This window comes from Lynx canadensis, chromosome D3 (genome assembly GCF_007474595.2).
Source record: "Lynx canadensis isolate LIC74 chromosome D3, mLynCan4.pri.v2, whole genome shotgun sequence".
In the NCBI taxonomy this organism is placed as follows: Eukaryota; Metazoa; Chordata; class Mammalia; order Carnivora; family Felidae; genus Lynx; species Lynx canadensis.
In genome coordinates, this window is record NC_044314.2 from 37,463,122 (window position 1) to 37,479,498 (window position 16,377).

Consider the following 16,377-nt stretch of genomic DNA (forward strand, 5'->3'; position numbering starts at 1 on the left):
GCTCCTCCTGCCATCTGGGTGGGAGGCCGGAACCTTGGGATGCCCTCAGGATCAGAGCAGCTGCTGGGCCTGAGGCCCCAGATATCTCCTAGGAGATGTGGGTCCAAGGCTGAAGTAGAGGAGTGGGTAGAGATCCCTGTGGGGAGTTTTCTCAGAGTCGAGAGAGGGAGGAAGTGTGCAAGGAACAGGACAGACCGCTTAGCAGTCTCATTCAGCTGCTTTTGTTTGCTACTTTGGGCTACATCAAGAGAAATCACGGAGGCTACATCAAGAGAAATCACGGAGGCCTTTGTAGGAGGAGGCCACCGATGACGTCCAGCCCAAGGCTGACAAACAAGACAGAAAGAAGTCCCACAGTTACTCAGGGCTGGATCAGGTGCTCTCCATGGGGTGCTGGTACACGGTTAGCAACTGCCTCTTTGGAAAGAAGGGGGACTGATTTGTAAGTGCTCCCACTGGGGCCAATTTTAAGCCACCAGCATAACCTGACTGCATCCCATTGCATAGTCCTCCCACCACGGCTGTGAATGAGCTCAAGGACACAGTAATAAAACAATAATGAAGTAACGAGTTCTGAGTATATTTTATCTTCATTTTAATATGTTTTGTTTGCTTGTAAGTTTACATAATTTAGTTTTTAATAATGATTGTTGAGGAACTGGTTTGCAAATTTCCTAAAAACTAAATCGTCAGCTCTTGAGAGGGGGTACGAGCCGGTCCCAGCGCCGCTGGCTGATGCGAGGGCAGGTCTGGCTGTGGGAATGGGGATCCTTGTCTGGCAGAGCTCTCCTGCAGGAAGCCGCAGCTTTCCAAGGTCAGGAGCTGGGAGAAAACGACAGGCTGACTTCTAAGAAGAGCTCAGACCTGGGACAGCTGGACCAGCCTACAAGACGAGCACCTTTTCTGTAACACAGGTCCAGGAACTGTCTGATTTTTAACCAAAAAGAACAACAATAACAACAACAAAAGAGTTTAAAACTTGCATTTGCAAGTGTCATCTGAGCTGGAACGGCTACAAGACAATGTATCAGTGTTAAAATTAAAGTGAAAATTAAGCACACGTCACCCTATTAGTCAGCGTTTTAAGGCTGTATTATTGCTAAGTTCAGAAAAAGAGTTAAAGAATCTATTTAAATGCAAATGTGCCATAAAACCGACTAACGGCAATGCATCTCTGAAATGCTCTCAGCCCTTCTTTCAGCAGACTCTGCTCATAATAGCGTTGGGTTTTTTTTTTTTTCCCCCCAACTTGGGGAATAATATCTCCGAGAAATCCTGTGTTGGTGGAGTGCAGCTGTGTGATTACCTGGGGGTGGGAGATGCGTGGGAGGAGGGATCAGGGCTCCCGCTGGGGCGGAATCTGCACTCATGCCCCTGCGCCCTCCGGGACTGGTTGTGCAGCACAGAAGCCCGGCTTGGCGGCCATCAGGCAGGGCTTAGGGCTTGTGCCTAGAATTGTCCCCCGCTGGCCCTGCTGATTACCGTGCTCCAGAGCAGCCGAAGCTGGGGTTGCTCACAGACCAGGGAGCAGTGTGGTGCCCTGACCCAAGGACCGAATTGAGACACTCCTCCGAAGGAGGCAAGCACAGCACCTGACCCAGAGGGAGTAAACTGCCAGTGTTGACCACTAAACCCTCTGCCCCACACAGGAAGGAGGCAGGGAGCTGACAGACCCTCACGGAGACCCTGCGCTGTGCCAGGTGCCAGCCTCATCCTCATGATGGCCCTCTGGAGGAGGCCTTATTGCCCTGACTTGACAGAGATTGGGAACAGGGGGCACAGGCAGTGGGTGGTCGTTGACATTGGGCTTCTGTGGGAGGACTGGCCCAGCCCCCGCCCTGCGTGTGGAGAGGAGTAACTAGGGCACCAGGCAGCTATGGCAGAGCTTGGTGATGAGCCTGGCCTGGTGCTGGGTGAAACCATCTGCTTCTCCCCATCAAGGCTGGGGGCCCACCCTGGGAGCAGCCAGGGATCCCAAGGTGTATCCAAAAGCCCATGGTTACCCTCGGCCCTCTCTCCTCAGCTAAGAGGGGACTGTGTACCTGAAAGCCCCTCAAACTCCCAGAGCAATGTAAGAACTACCTTGTTTAAGGTAGACTCTGTCAGGGAGCAGGCAAAGCCCACCTCGCGCAGCTCACCTCATCTCCATCACTGAACCCGTGGGTACCTCAAGGTAGGACCATGGCCCAGCCCGTGTGTGCAAGCAATAAAAATGTGTCGAGTGTTTGAAAACTGCTGCTCGGGCATGTAATATAGATATGGGGCAGAATTTATAGATATTATAATTTTCATATAAAATTAGCATTTATGTCGCTCTTTTTACTTTGGTTTATTTGGAGCCATTCAGAATTTGGTTTGAGGGACCCTATGCTAAGATGGGTTGTTCTCTAAGTACCCTACCCCCACCCCCCAAAGGACCCGCTCCCTTCAGGACTCATGCGTGGATGCCCTTGGGAAGAAGGAATGCAGGCTGTTGAAAACCTCCACTTCTGTTCTTCCTCTGTTTGGGGGACACCATGGGGGGAGGCACAGTTTGGGTCTGGGATTGCTTTTCTGCCTGGAAGAAGGCGCCAGAGCCAGGGCCAACGAGGGGGCTAAAAGTGGTGCTCAGGGCTTAGAATAAATTGGTTCAGGCAGGGATCATACATGTAGTTCAACTCTTGGGAATTCAGCCAAGCAGCGGTGGCCTTCAGAGGACTGATTGCAGAGGAGGGGACCCCCAGCTGTGGTAGCAGGAGGGGAATAGCGCCTAACAAGGAAGCATGAGAGAAACTGTCACCTAAGGAGACCTTGCCCGGTACCAGACACGTGCACTATTTTATGTGATCTTCCCTTCAGCCATCTCTGTTTGCAGACAATATAATCTTGAATAGACGAAATATTTAGGAATGCACTAAAATCCAGAACTAATTAATGAGGTCAGCAAAATTACAGAATACAAGATCAATACACCAAAATATAAACTGTGCATACAAGATATGAAAAAAAATGGTACTTGTGTATACTTGGAATGAATAATCCAAAAGTGAAATTAAGAAAATAATTACATTTACAATAGCATCAAAAAAATAAAACAGGAATAAATTTAAGAAGTACAAGCCTTGAACACTGAAAACTATAAACATTATTGAAAGAAATTAACGAAAACCTAAATAAATGGAGAAGATTTAATATGTTTAAGATGACAATACTCCCTAAGTAACCTACAGGTTCAGCACAATCTCTGTATAATTTCAAGTGCCTTTTTGGCTAAAATTGATAAGCCGATCTTGAGATTCATATGAAAATGCAAGGGACCTACAATAGCCAAAACAAAGAAGAAAGTGGAGGATTCACACTTGCCCATTTCAAATTTCCTACAAGGCTACTGTATCAGGGCACTTGGGTGGCTCAGTTGGCTACACATTTGAGTCTTGATATTGGCTCAGGTCATGATCTCATCGTTGTGAGATCAAGTCCCGCATTGGGTTCCTGCTTGGGATTCTCTCCCTCTCTCTCTGCCCCTCTTTGCTCGTGCATGCATGCGCTCTCTCTCTCTCTCTCTCTCTCTCTCTCTCAAAATAAATAAATAAATAACTTTTAAAAAGGCTACAGTATCAGGAAAATATGCTACTGGCATAGGAATAGACATACAGACCAGTGAAACAGAATTGAGAGTCCAAAAATAAACTCGTATTCACATTTATAGTCAATAGATTTTCAACAAGGGTGCCAAGACAATTTAATGGGGAAAGAAGTCTTTTCAGCAACTTGATATTCATATACGAAAGAACGCTTCCTCAAACATACATATGTAAAAGTTAACTCAAATGTATCCTAGACCTAAATGTTAGAGCTCAAACTACAAAACTCTTAGAAAGCTCTCTTTTCCTGTCCGGCTGCTTGAAGCTCAGCCGCCATCATGAATGACACAGTAACTCTCTAGACCAGGAAGTTCATAACCAACTGACTACTTCAGTGGAAACAAGTGGTCATTGATGTTCTTCACCCTGGAAAGGCAGCAGCACCTAAGACACATTTGGGGGAAAAACTAGCCAAGATGTACAAGACCACACCAGATGCCATCTTTGTATTTGGATTCACAACCCATTTTGGGGGTGGCAAGACAACTGGCTTTGGCATGATTTATGATTCCTTGGATGATGCAAAGAAAAATGAACCCAAACATAGACTTGCAAGACATGGCCTGTGTGAGAAGAAACAGACCTCAAGAAAACAGCAAAAGGAACACAAGGACAGAATGAAGAAAGTCAGGGGGACTGCAGAAGACAGGGTTGATGCCGGGAACAAGTGAGCCGGAGACTGGACAACAGAAGGAATAAAGATTCTGCAGTGGCTCTGCAGTGACTGTGCCAATTTTTCAGGAGAGGGTTAATAAACTAAGAACTTTTATGTGAAAAAAAAAGTCTTAGGAAAAAATATAGATGTAAACACGCATGACCTTGATCAGAACAAGCATTCTTAGATACGACACCAAAAGCACAAGCAATGAAAGAAAAAAAAAGATAAAACAAACTTCGTAAAAATTAAAGTTTTATGCTTCAAAGGACACCACCAAGAAAGTAAAAAGACAACTTACAGAAGAGAAGAACATTTTTGCAAATCATATATGATAAAGGACTCGAATCTAGAATATATAGGGAACACTTACAATTCAATAATAAAAAGGCAACCTAATTTTAAAACAGGCAAAGGATCTGAATAGACAGTTCCCCAAAGAAGATTACACATGGCCAATAAACGGTTGAAAAGAGGCCTTAACATCATTAGCCATCAGGGAACTGCACATATAAATCATGAGCTGCTATTTCACATTCATTAGGATGACTGGAATTTTTAAAAAGACAAAAAATAACAACTGTTGGTGGGAGTGCCAATGGTACAGCTACTTTGGAAAAGTCTGGAAGTTTGTAAAAAAAAATAAACATGTGGGGCACCTGGGTGGCTCAGTCAGTTGAGTGTCTGACTTCAGCTCAAGTCATGATCTCGAGGTCCGTGAGTTCGAGCCCCATGGCGGGCTCTGTTCTGAGCCCTCAGAGCCTGGAGCCTGCTTTGGATTTTCCGTGTCTCCCTCTGTCTCTGCCCCTCCCTTGCTCTCTCCCTCAAAAATAAACAAATATGTTTAAAAATATAAACATACAGTTACCATATGACCCAGCAATTTCACTAATATGCCCAAGAGAAATGAAAACATGTCCACACAAAAACTTATATACAAATGTTTGTAGGTATATTATTCATAATAACCAAAAAAAGTGGAAATAACCCAAATGTCTATAACTAATCCATCAAATATGCTATATCTATATAATAGAATATTATTTGGCCATACAAAGAACTGAAGTACTGACCCACGCTACAACATAGATGAACCTTGAATATATTATGGTAAGAGAAAGAAACCAGTCACAAAGACTACACGTTATATGATTCCATTCATATGAAATGTCCAGAATAGACAAATCCATAGAGACAGGAAATAAATTAATGGTGGCCTTAGGCTGGCCTTTTGGGGAGCAATAGGAAGTGATTGCTAATGGACACAGGGTTTCTTTTTGGGGCAATGAGAATGTTTAAGAAATTTTTTTAATGTTTATTTATTTTTGAGAGACAGAGAGCGTGAGTAGGGGAGGGGCAGAGAGAGGGAGACACAGAATCCAAAGCAGGCTCCCGGCTCGGGAGCTGTCAGCACAGAGCCCCATGCGGGGCCCTAACTCATGAAGTACGCTATCATGACCTGAGCCGAAGTTGGACACTTAAACGACTAAGCCACCCAGGTGTCCCAAGGATGTTTTAAAATTGAGAGTTACCTGTTTTATGATGTGTGAGTTTTGATAGTTTGTGGGTTTGGACAGTTTGGTCCATTTCATGTAGTTTGCCACATTCATTTGCATAGAGATGTTATTGTTTTAATGTCTATGAGATCTGTAGTTGCCTTTCCTTTTCCATTCCTGATTTGGTAATTTCTGTCTTCTTTCCTTTTCTGTTTATTAGTCTGACTAGAGAAAATCAATTTTACTGGTCTTTCAAAGAACCACTTTTTGGTTTCATTGATTTTCTGTTTTTTTTTGTTTCCAATTTTATTAATAACCATTCTTCATTATTTCCTTCCTCCTACTTGCTTTGGGTTTATTTTGCCCCCTCCTCCCATCAGTTTCTTGTAGGGAAGCACAGGTGTTTGCTTCGAGACATTCCTTGTTTTGTAATATAAACACTTAATGCAGTAAACTCATCTCCCACTTTAGCTACATCCCACAAATTTTTATATGTTATATATTAATTTTCTTTCAGTTTAATATATTTTCTAATTTCCTTTGAGATTTCTTTCGGAAAAACGTCATTTCTTTCCTAGTGTTTGGAGAATTTTCAGTTATCCTCCTGTTATTGACTTATAGTTTAATTCCATTGTAGTCAGAAAGCATATTTTCTATGATTTGAATCCTTTTAAATTTGTTAAAGTTTGATTTATGACTCACAGTATGGTCTGTCTCGTTAAACGTTCCATGTGCACTTGAAAAGAATGTGTAGTCTGCTGTTGTGTGGAGTGTTCTATAAATATCAATTAATTCAAGGTAGTTGGTGGTGTTGTTCTGTTCTATCTTTGCTAATTTTCTGTCTTTTATTTCTATATATGACATACAGAAGACAGTTGCAGTTTCCAAGTATAATGGTGGATACATCTACTCCTTTTCTGCTCTGACAATTTTTGTTTCTTATATTTTGAAACGCTATTTTTGGGTATCATACATTTAGAATTGTTATGTCTTCTTGGTGAATTGGTTCTTCTATCACTAAGTAACGTCTGTCTTTAACTTGTAATTTTCTTTGCTCTGAAGTTTACTTTGATATTCATATGGTTGCCCCTTGCTTTGTTTTGTTTGGGACTTCCATGTTATAGTTGTTTTTTTCTTTTTTAATACTTTTTCTTTTATCCTACCTATGTCATAATATTTAAAGAGTTTCTTTACACAGGATGTACTTGGATCGCTTTTTAAAAACTCCATGCTGTCAATCTTTTTTATTCGTGTGTTTACTTCATTTACATTTAATGTAATTACCAATATATTTGGATCTAGACCTCCTATTTTATTATTTTTTTCTACTTATTCCCTCTATTTTTCATTTTTGTTTCTCTTTTCCTATCTTTGGGTTAAACTTTTTGTGTGTGTTTTTAGTATTCCATTTTAAGTTATCTAATATATATTTGACATTTTTTTTTAATGTTTATTTATTTTTGAGAGCGAGAGAGACAGAGTGTGAGCATGGGAAGGGCAGAGAGAGAGGGAGACACAGAATCTGAAGCAGGCTCCAGGCTCTGAGCTGTCAGCACAGAGCCCCCACAGGGCGTGAACTCACCAACCATGAGATCATGACCTGAGCCAATGTCAGTTGCTTAATGGACCGAGCCACTCAGGTGCCCTTAGTTTTGACATTATCTTAAGTGTTGGGGAAGACGGTCCTGCTTGAGCATCTGTTCTCCTACATCTCCTACTGTGTGTGCCCAAACTGTAAACCCTGACTACTTTTTTACCTGGCCACTTCTCAGCACTTGGCATGGGTGCCCAAAGCACCAACAGCTGCAGGTTGGAATGTGGTGGCCAGTGAGGGGGAGAAGCCCCAGGGGACAGGCACCAGAAACTGGGAGGAAGAAGTGCCCATGCTCAGGTATAGACCCTAAAGGAAGGGAGAAAAGAAGCTGACTTTGTTTCCTTTGCTTTGCTTCCACTGTCTTCCTGGGCTAGCCTCCACCACTCCCTGTGCTTCCTGAGCTCCTAGCCAGAGGATAGCCTGGTCTCCTGGTATTAAGGACTTTGCAGTCCCTGACTCGTATGCATGTTAGACTCCTTGATCCATGTTCTCATGCAAAGACTCCTAAATTCAATTGATGGAGTTTTGGTGAAGGAAAGGTAGGGAAGGAAAGCCTAAGTGGCCTCGTGGGTGGGGCCCTGTGGGCCATTCGCTGTACCCTTGTGGCTCCCCCTGCTGAAGGATAGTAAGAATCCATGTGTTCTGTGTCTGCACTTTCCCTCCCCTAAGTGCCAGAAGGGATTCTCCCATCCGGAACTGCAGCATGTACAAACATACGAGTGGTCATGTAGACTGCAACTTTCCCCTTTCCTCTTTCCTCCCTAAACCATCCCTGGTGCTCCAGCAGAAACAATACAGAATTCCAGCGATAGAAAGAGAAATCGGTGTTCATCAGGTTTAATGGCTGCCTGATTACCCAAGGGCATTTCCTAGTGTAACAGTGCCACCTGGTGGACAAGCCCCCCAGCATACTGTTTGCTTGTTTTATTTGAGGAGGTTACGAGCAAGCTCTTGTTGAAACCGCATGCTTGACCCCTGGGTGCCTTGTTACACTTTGACCTGACATCCCCATTTTGGGGTTGATCAACTCAGACTCAATGACTAGCAAGGTGAGAAGAGCCCAACAGACCTCTCTGTTCCGTAGGAACAGCAACTCAAGAGCCAGTGGGCCTGGCCTTACCGAATGTCTAGATTATATAAGGAAGTGACAGCAACGCGCCTTTTGGGAAACAGGGCCCCCACCACAGACCCTAAAGCAAGCTGCTGACTTAATGGGGTCCTCGATTCATGAAGATTCCCCTAAATTCCTGGGCCTGTTCTCTGGCAGTTTAGCTAAATTGATGGCATCTATACACCAATGCACCACCTCCATAGAACAGAAAGTGACCAGGGTCTATCACTCGGAGCAGAACTCATGACAGTCCTTATCTCCCTGGTCGGGACTCCCCTTGATGAACCTTGTCACTTGTTTACTGACTGAGCTGTCGCCGATGGGCTGGCCATCTGGTCTGCTGCGGGAAGACTCTGGGTTGGCAGATTACAGGAACCCTCTGTGGGGCAGCAACCTGTGGGAACAAATCGCTGCTGCTGGTGGGACAGTTGTGTCACTGATGCAGATGCTCTCGGTAAGGGTTCTCTGGTGAAACCAGCTGGCGTCACATTGCTGATAAGGCCTTCACGGCCCACACCACCGCCTTCACCGGTCCACATGCAGGTTTCGGGCCAGAGCTGGGCTTCAGGGCCCCGTTCATGCTGTTCCCTCCACCTGGAAGGTTCTCTCTTCTGCTCTTCACCTTGCCAACTCATTCTCATTCTTCGGGTCTCAGCTTAAATCTCACTTCCCGCAGGAAGCCTGTCTGACTGCTCCCTACCTGCTGAGCTCGGATGGTGGCCTCCACAGAATTTGGCATTTTCTTCCCTTGGTCCTTCGATGTATTTGTTAACTTAATCGTTTGCAGTTGTTTAATCCATACCAGTTTCCCCTTTTAGACAATGAGAATATGAGGGCAGCATCCACATACGTCTGCTCATTGCTAAGGTCAGCCGGTGAGTCAGCAGACTTGCAGGGAGAATGTGCTCTGTGCCCACCATGCCGTTGGGCCCCAACATTCCTAAGGACGAGGTGTGGCCCTTGCCTGCTGTTCTTTGCTTGTTGTCTCCCCAAGTGCTGGGGCCCAGTGGTAACTGGCTGCCGGCCAGGAGGTGGGTCTACCTGTCAGAGGGTGTGTGCAAAGTGGAGACAAGGGGCAAGTGGCAGAAAGGAGGTCACAACCAGGCTGGAACCAGGGCCTGACGGTCAGAGCTGGACTCAGAAGTGGAAGTAGACATTGCCCACATCCTTTGGAGACCCTAAGGATCAGGGAGTCCCAACATGGGACCTGCTGGTGTTTGCCACCCTCAGCAGGCTGTAGTGAGCCAGGCTGCCCGGTGCTCTCCTAGCAAGCTCCAGAGGACCATCAGGGCTGGCGGGAGGAAGCGGCCCAGAGCTAAGGCTCTATGTCATTCTTTCCAACACTGTGGCCTCCTACGCCAGAGTGAGCCTTGAGACTCACTCTGGGGCCACTGACTTGGGGAAGTGACGGGGCCAGCCTGTCTGCTTGGAAATCCCCTGTGCTCCTCAGGGAGCACCTCGAAGAAGAGGGACCTGGATGGGGAGGCTGCTTTGGCCAGCTCCTTCATCATCCTCGATTTTCTGCTCTCCAAACGGCCTCCTGCCTCTCAACCTCCCTGGAGGCTCAGAGTCCTTGTTTTCCGAGGAGGAGGCTGGCCGGGACAAGCTTGCCCATTGCGTCCATCAGTATTTCCCGCAGAGGGCTCTGCTCACAGGCTCTGCCACTTTCCTCTTACATCCCTGGCAGAGTCACCTCCGGTGAGAACACAGGGAAACGAGAGAGATTTGTCTAAATTTGTCTAACCCAGAGCTTCACACAGCTGTGTGATCAGTATCCATTTCCCACAGAACACCTTTTAAGATTGCAGGCAACCCCGGCTGGGAAACTCCTGGATAAACGGTTTCCATTTTAGCCTAGCATGTAGTAGGCGCTCAGTGTATGCTTCCTAAACAAATGAATGCTTGAAGGGGTTGTGCCTCCTTGCCTTCACTTTCTTGGCTTCTCCAGGGGCACCGTCTTTTCTGCCCATCCTCCTCTGCGCTCCCGATCTGACTCCTCTGGCCCTAAGTGCATGCTCCCAGGGGGCCTGTGCACAGGCTGCACGGGGCCTGATCCATCCAGACCTCCAGCCTGGATCAGCTACTCATTTTTAAGCCCAGATGAAACCTCCTCCCCTAGGGAGGTGGGGAGTCCGACTTTCATTAAAGCAGAGAATAGTGGGGGCCGGGGTAGCTCAGTCGGTTAAGGTTAAGTGTCCAACTTCGGCTCAGGTCATGATCTGGAGGTTCGTGAGTCGGAGCCCCGTGTTGGGCTCTGTGCTCATAGTGTGGAGCCTGGAGCCCACTTCGACTTCTGTGTCTCCCTCTCTCTCTCTCTCTGCCCCTCTCCTGCTCACACTCTGTCTCTCTTTGTCTCTCTCTGTCTCTGTCTCTCTCTCTCTCAAAAATAAACAAACATTAAAAAAAAAAAGAGCATAGAAAATGCCATCAGGATTGATTAAACACATTTCTCTTTTTTTAATGTTTATTTCTTTATTTTGAGAGCGAGAGAAGGAGAGAGAGAGAGAACACATGCACACTCTCAAGCTGGGGAGGGGCAGAGAGAGAGGGAGAGAGAGAGAGACTCCCAAGCAGACTCCGAGGTGGGGCTTGATCTCACAAACGGTGAGGTCATGACCTGAACCAAAATCAAGAGTCGGATTCTTAACCAACTGAGCCACCCGGGTGCCCCTAAACACAATTCTTGAGGAATGACTATGTAGCAGACGCTTCGTGGTTGCTTTTTGGACACGCTTTCTGCTCTGAGAAGTTCTCGCTGCTCTTGGGGGTACATTATTTGATCCTGGAATGACCTGTCCCATCTGCTTGCCCTCCTCTGGCTCACAGATGACCATTTCTGCACACGGACGGTACCCGGGCCCTCATTCCCCAGCACCTGCCCACCTCAGTCAGTGCCGAGGGGCGTCAGGTCAGACTGAGAAAAGGCGAACACAATATCACACCGTGGGCTGGAACTTGGGGGCAGAGGTCACAGGTGGCTGCGGCTCCTGTGGGCTGCAACAGCTCCTCCCCCGGCAGCACAGGTGCCTCGCTTTCCGCTGCTAAAAATAGGTGCAGACCCGTAAAACCGTCACTTCTTGACATTTTAGAAGCCGTTCTAGTCATTTCAGTAGATATCAGCTCTAAAGAAGTGACTAGAATCCAATGTCTGGCAATATCTGTCCGTAATGAAAGCTGGTATTCCCTGGCAAATTCATTCCTTTTAGAGGCAAATTATTTCAGACTCCCATCACGTAAATCGTGTATTCCCAGTGGGTTCAGAAACATTCATAGGTGGGTTACTATGAGCCAAAATAATCCAAGCACAGAAATCCAAGGTTTTTGTCAAAGTAACAAGCAACATGCAGTACTCCGGGGGGGGGGGGGGTTGGCGACGGCAGGGGCTGCCTGGACCTCTTCCAGTCCTCGGGAAGAGTGATGGGGCTGGGGTGTCCAGGGTTAACTAGGAGCCCTTGGCCTCCCTGAGATGTCCCCAGCAGGCCAGGCTGTGGTGTGACCAAATTCTTTTGGGTCCTTTCAGCTGGGGGTTCTCAAATGTAGGGGGAAACATATGTTTTAATGGAAATTATGAATTGTTTAGATCACACCCTTGGGGTTATCTGATTCTGGCCTTTTATTGCCAAAGTGCTGTTTTATAGTTATAAATTGTAGAAGTGCCTGGGTGGCTGAGTCAGTTAAGCATCTGACTCTTGATTTCGGCTCAGGTCATGATCTTGCGGTTCATAAGATGGAGCCCTACATCAGGTCCTCTGCTGACAGCATAAGCCTGCTTGGGATTCGCTCCTTCCCATTCTCCCTGCCCTTCACCCACTTGTTCTCTTGCTCTCTCTCAAAATAAACAAATAATAAATAAGTAAGTAAATAAATAAATTTAAAACATAATTATAAGTTGTGCGTGACTGATAGTGCAAAATAATTTTTGTCCACAGCCATGCAAATGAATTCTCTCTGCTGTAAAGACAATCCTCCCCTGTGGAAAAGCCAGTTTTGGATCCAAGTTCATCTAATATTCCTGATGTATTTAAAAAATTTTTTTAATGTTTATTTATTTTTGAGGGAGAGAGACAGAGTTGAGTGGGGGAGAGGCAGAGAGAGGGAGACACAGAATCCAAAGCAGGCTCCAGGCTCTGAGCTGTCAGCACAGAGCCCAACGTGGGGCTCGAACCCACAAACCACGAGATCATGACCTGAGCTGAAGTTGGATGCCTTAACTGACCCAGCCACCCAGGCGCCCCTGATATTCCTGACGTATACAAATGTGTCTGTTCTTTGGATTCTCTTTTGAATTGATTGTAACATCCTCCAGGTTTCTTCATTAATAATGAGTTAAATACAATGTTTAACACATGCTCATTTTATATCTATTAACGTCATAGGTTTATTTTTTGCTGGAAGTGGTCCACCAGAGTCAACCGCAGAGTTTGTGTTCCATCAGGTCTGGGGTAGGGCCTGAGCACGTGATTTCTAACACGTCCATGGGGCACACTTTGGGAAGTCTGCATTAGGCTTCCTCCAAAGACAACTCGGGGGGGGGGGCGTGACAAGGGCTCCATTGCAAGGGGAGGTTCTCCTGGGGTGTCTAAGCCCCTGGGACCCACCGGGTACCTCCTGGACCCCCATGGAGACTCTGCTTTGCAGAGACCAGCAGAGGGGAGCCCAGATGAAGGGAAGAGGGATCATGGAGCCAAGGTGCCTGGCCGGTGCCTGCTACACAAGTTGTCCCGGGCTGTGGGCTTTCATCCATGTGCAGTTATCACTTGGGCCCCTAAAAGCTGGCGTGATCTGAGGTGGGCATATGGCCCCGGAAGGGTGGCTGAGTTAGAGTTGCCTCCCCTGGGTTCCCTTTCTCTTACTGAGCACAGAGCCAGCCTGCATGCAGCCCTGCCTCGAGCAAGGGGCACATCACATCCTGGGCTAGTCTCTAGGACCCGGGACCCTGGGAGAGGCGGGGAGGGGTCGCTGCGGCACCCCATCCTACTACCATCCCCCACCATGACCACCCTCTTTCTGGGATGCAGAGGACAGGGAGACCTGAGACTGTGACCCTAGCTGTGAGCTGTCTTAGGCATGGCTAGACTATCCCCACAGGCTCCAGAAGGCAGGGGTCTTTTTGATTTTTCATGGCCACATTTGAATCTAGCCCTGTCTGGCTCTAAAAATGGGCTTTTTCTGGCACAGAAGAGGCTGTCGACACACAGGGGGGCTCCTCTGACTGGAAATATGCCTGCTTTTGACATCTGACCTTGCAGTCTTGATCCTGCTCTGAGACACCCCATAAGCAAGAGTCTTGTGACCCAGGACAAAATACCTAATCTTCTGGGACCTCAATTTTTCTCTCTGTAAAGGGTTACAACAGTAGTGGTGCTGGCTTTCCAGAGTTCTGGTGGGGACTCCTTGTTATTCTCACTAGAAGTGGCAGCCCTGGGGTCAGGGTGCTCGTCGCCTGCATGAAGTCAGATGGTGGGGGAGGCAGAATCATGGCCCTCCATGATGTCCCTATGCTAATCCCAGGAACCCGTGGGTATGTTAGGTTTCGTGGTAAATCGGAATTAAGATTGTTTCGGATGGAATTAGGGTTGCTAATCAGCTGACATTCACATAGGTAGCTTACCCTGTATTATCCAGGTGGACCCACTACAGTCACAAGAATCCTTAAATAAAAGGGAGGCAGAAGAGGAGTCAGAATCATCAACTATGAGAAATTGACCTGCTATGGCTTTGAAGAGGGAGGAAGGAGGCCGTGAGCCAGGGAATGTGGGCTGCCTCTGGAAGGTGGAGAAAGGCCGGGGACAGATTCTCTCCTAAATACTACAGAAAGGAACACACTAATTTTAGCGCATGTCAGACTTCCAGCTGATGGAACTGCAGGATAATACATCTGTGTTTTTTTAAAAAAAAATTTTTTTTAACGTTTTATTTATTTTTGAGACATGGAGAGACAGAGCATGAATGGGGGAGGGTCAGAGAGAGGGAGACACAGAATCTGAAACAGGCTCCAGGCTCCGAGCTGTCAGCATAGAGCCCGACGCGGGGCTCAAACTCACGGACCTCGAGATCATGACCTGAGCCAAAGTCGGCCGCCCAACCGACTGAGCCACCCAGGCGCCCCACATCTGTGTTGTTTTAAACCACCAAGGTTTTGGTAATCTGTCACAGCAGCCTTAGAAAACCGCTACAGAGGGTAACGGTAAAGCCCCTTTGTAAACCAAGCACAGCAATACGTGTGCTGTTGTGGTTCGTAGAAGGAGGCTCGGTATTACGTGTTCACACGTCCCACCTTCAGGAGCAGCAAAACGTTTAAAAATGTTAACGGAAAATGGGGTTTCTGGTTCCAGATGAAACAATAAACACACGTCTCCCCATGTGGCCTGCTAAGTACACCCTAAGAACATCGGGCATTAAACATAAAACTCAAATGAGAAACCACTAAAAGGGGGAGAGAAGGCAGGGCAGCTAGAGACTCAGGATCTCAGGAGGGGGATGATGTTGAATTCTGCTTTTTCTTTTTGTTATTGTTTTTGCTTTATACGCCTCTAGAACGGGTGTGAGAGAAGCCTAAAACCCGGAGTCGCACGTAGGCCAGCGGGCGCGGACCAAAAAAAGCCTCAAGGAAAGGCTGCTCCCTCCAGCTGAAGGACCAGGAAAGAGGCAGCCGGCAAGACAGAAAACAAACAACTGTTCGGGCACCTGGGTCGGTTAAGCGTTTGACTTCGGCTCTGGTGGTGTGAGTTCGAGGCCTGCATGGGGCTCACTGTCAGCGCAGAGCCCGCTTCGTATCCTCTGTCCCCCTCGCTCTCTGCCCCTCCCCTGCTCTTGCTTTCTCTGTCTTCTCTCTCTCTCTCAAACAACAACAACAACAACCTCTTCTACTCCACGCAAACACCACAGGAAAACTGGCTGCCACCAGCCCGTGTGTCCAAATGGAGAGTCTAGAGTCCAGATTTCTATCCTTGCCCCACGGTAACAAGGGGCCCCAACCCCCAGGTTAAGGAAACCCTAGTGAGGAGCCTACACTTCCACCCCGCCCACACCTGTGCCCTTCCCCCCTCCCCCCGCGTCAAGGGAGGCGGAAGGAGGAAACTTCTATCCTTCTCTGTCGGCAGCAGATGGCGCTCGCCTCCTCTCCCCACCCCTCGCACACGGACAGAGGCCGCGTGGGAAACAGAAAATTTAAGATCCAGAGGCTCATAACCCAAAATGGCTGAAATGAAAGCCACTCATACCTTGAATGAGAAAAGATAATTAACAGATAGCAGCCCTTCCACAACGCAGATTTTGGAAGGATCTGACGAGCACGTTAGAGCAGCTGTTACTACAATGGCAATTATGAACATGCTTGAAACAAACGAACAATCTAAAAATTCTCAGCAAATAAATAGGAAGTCCCACCAAAAACATCGAAGACTTAAAGAAGACCCAAATGGAAACTTTAAAGCTAAAATATTACAGGGTGCCTGGGTGGCTCAGTCAGTTGAGCGTCAGACTTCAGCCCAGGTCATGCTTTTTTTCTAAAACCTTTGTAAAGTGCACTACAGTGACTAAGCCCTAGCTCTTTCTGGATAGCAGTGCTCGGGACAGATATCCCAAGGCATCTGAGGACCAGCTGTTACTGGTGTATTCATTAGTATGGATTGGGTTCTGGGAGTTAAGGGCTGTTTTTTTCCCTCGGGAACCAGCTTGTTCTGTAGAGAAGGAGGAGATTGGCTACGGTTGGTTGGCTGGTGGGAGGTGGCCAAATCTGGCAGCACCGGATATTATCAAGTGGACTCGCCTTTGGTTCCTCTGCGCGTTCAGTTTGCTCCTGCCTTTGACCTTGCCGATGTAAGCCTGGAGCCCCTGGAGCCCCTGGAGCTTGTGCTGGTATCCTGGGGCTTTGGCCTCCGGGGGCCCTGGGCATC

General features: G+C 47.2%; 1 pseudogene; it reads left to right on the forward strand.

Annotated features, from left to right (window-relative positions):
- The first annotated feature begins 3,901 nt into the window (after positions 1-3,901).
- LOC115528543 lies at positions 3,902-4,294 on the forward strand (annotated as a pseudogene).
- Positions 4,295-16,377: the final 12,083 nt, after the last annotated feature.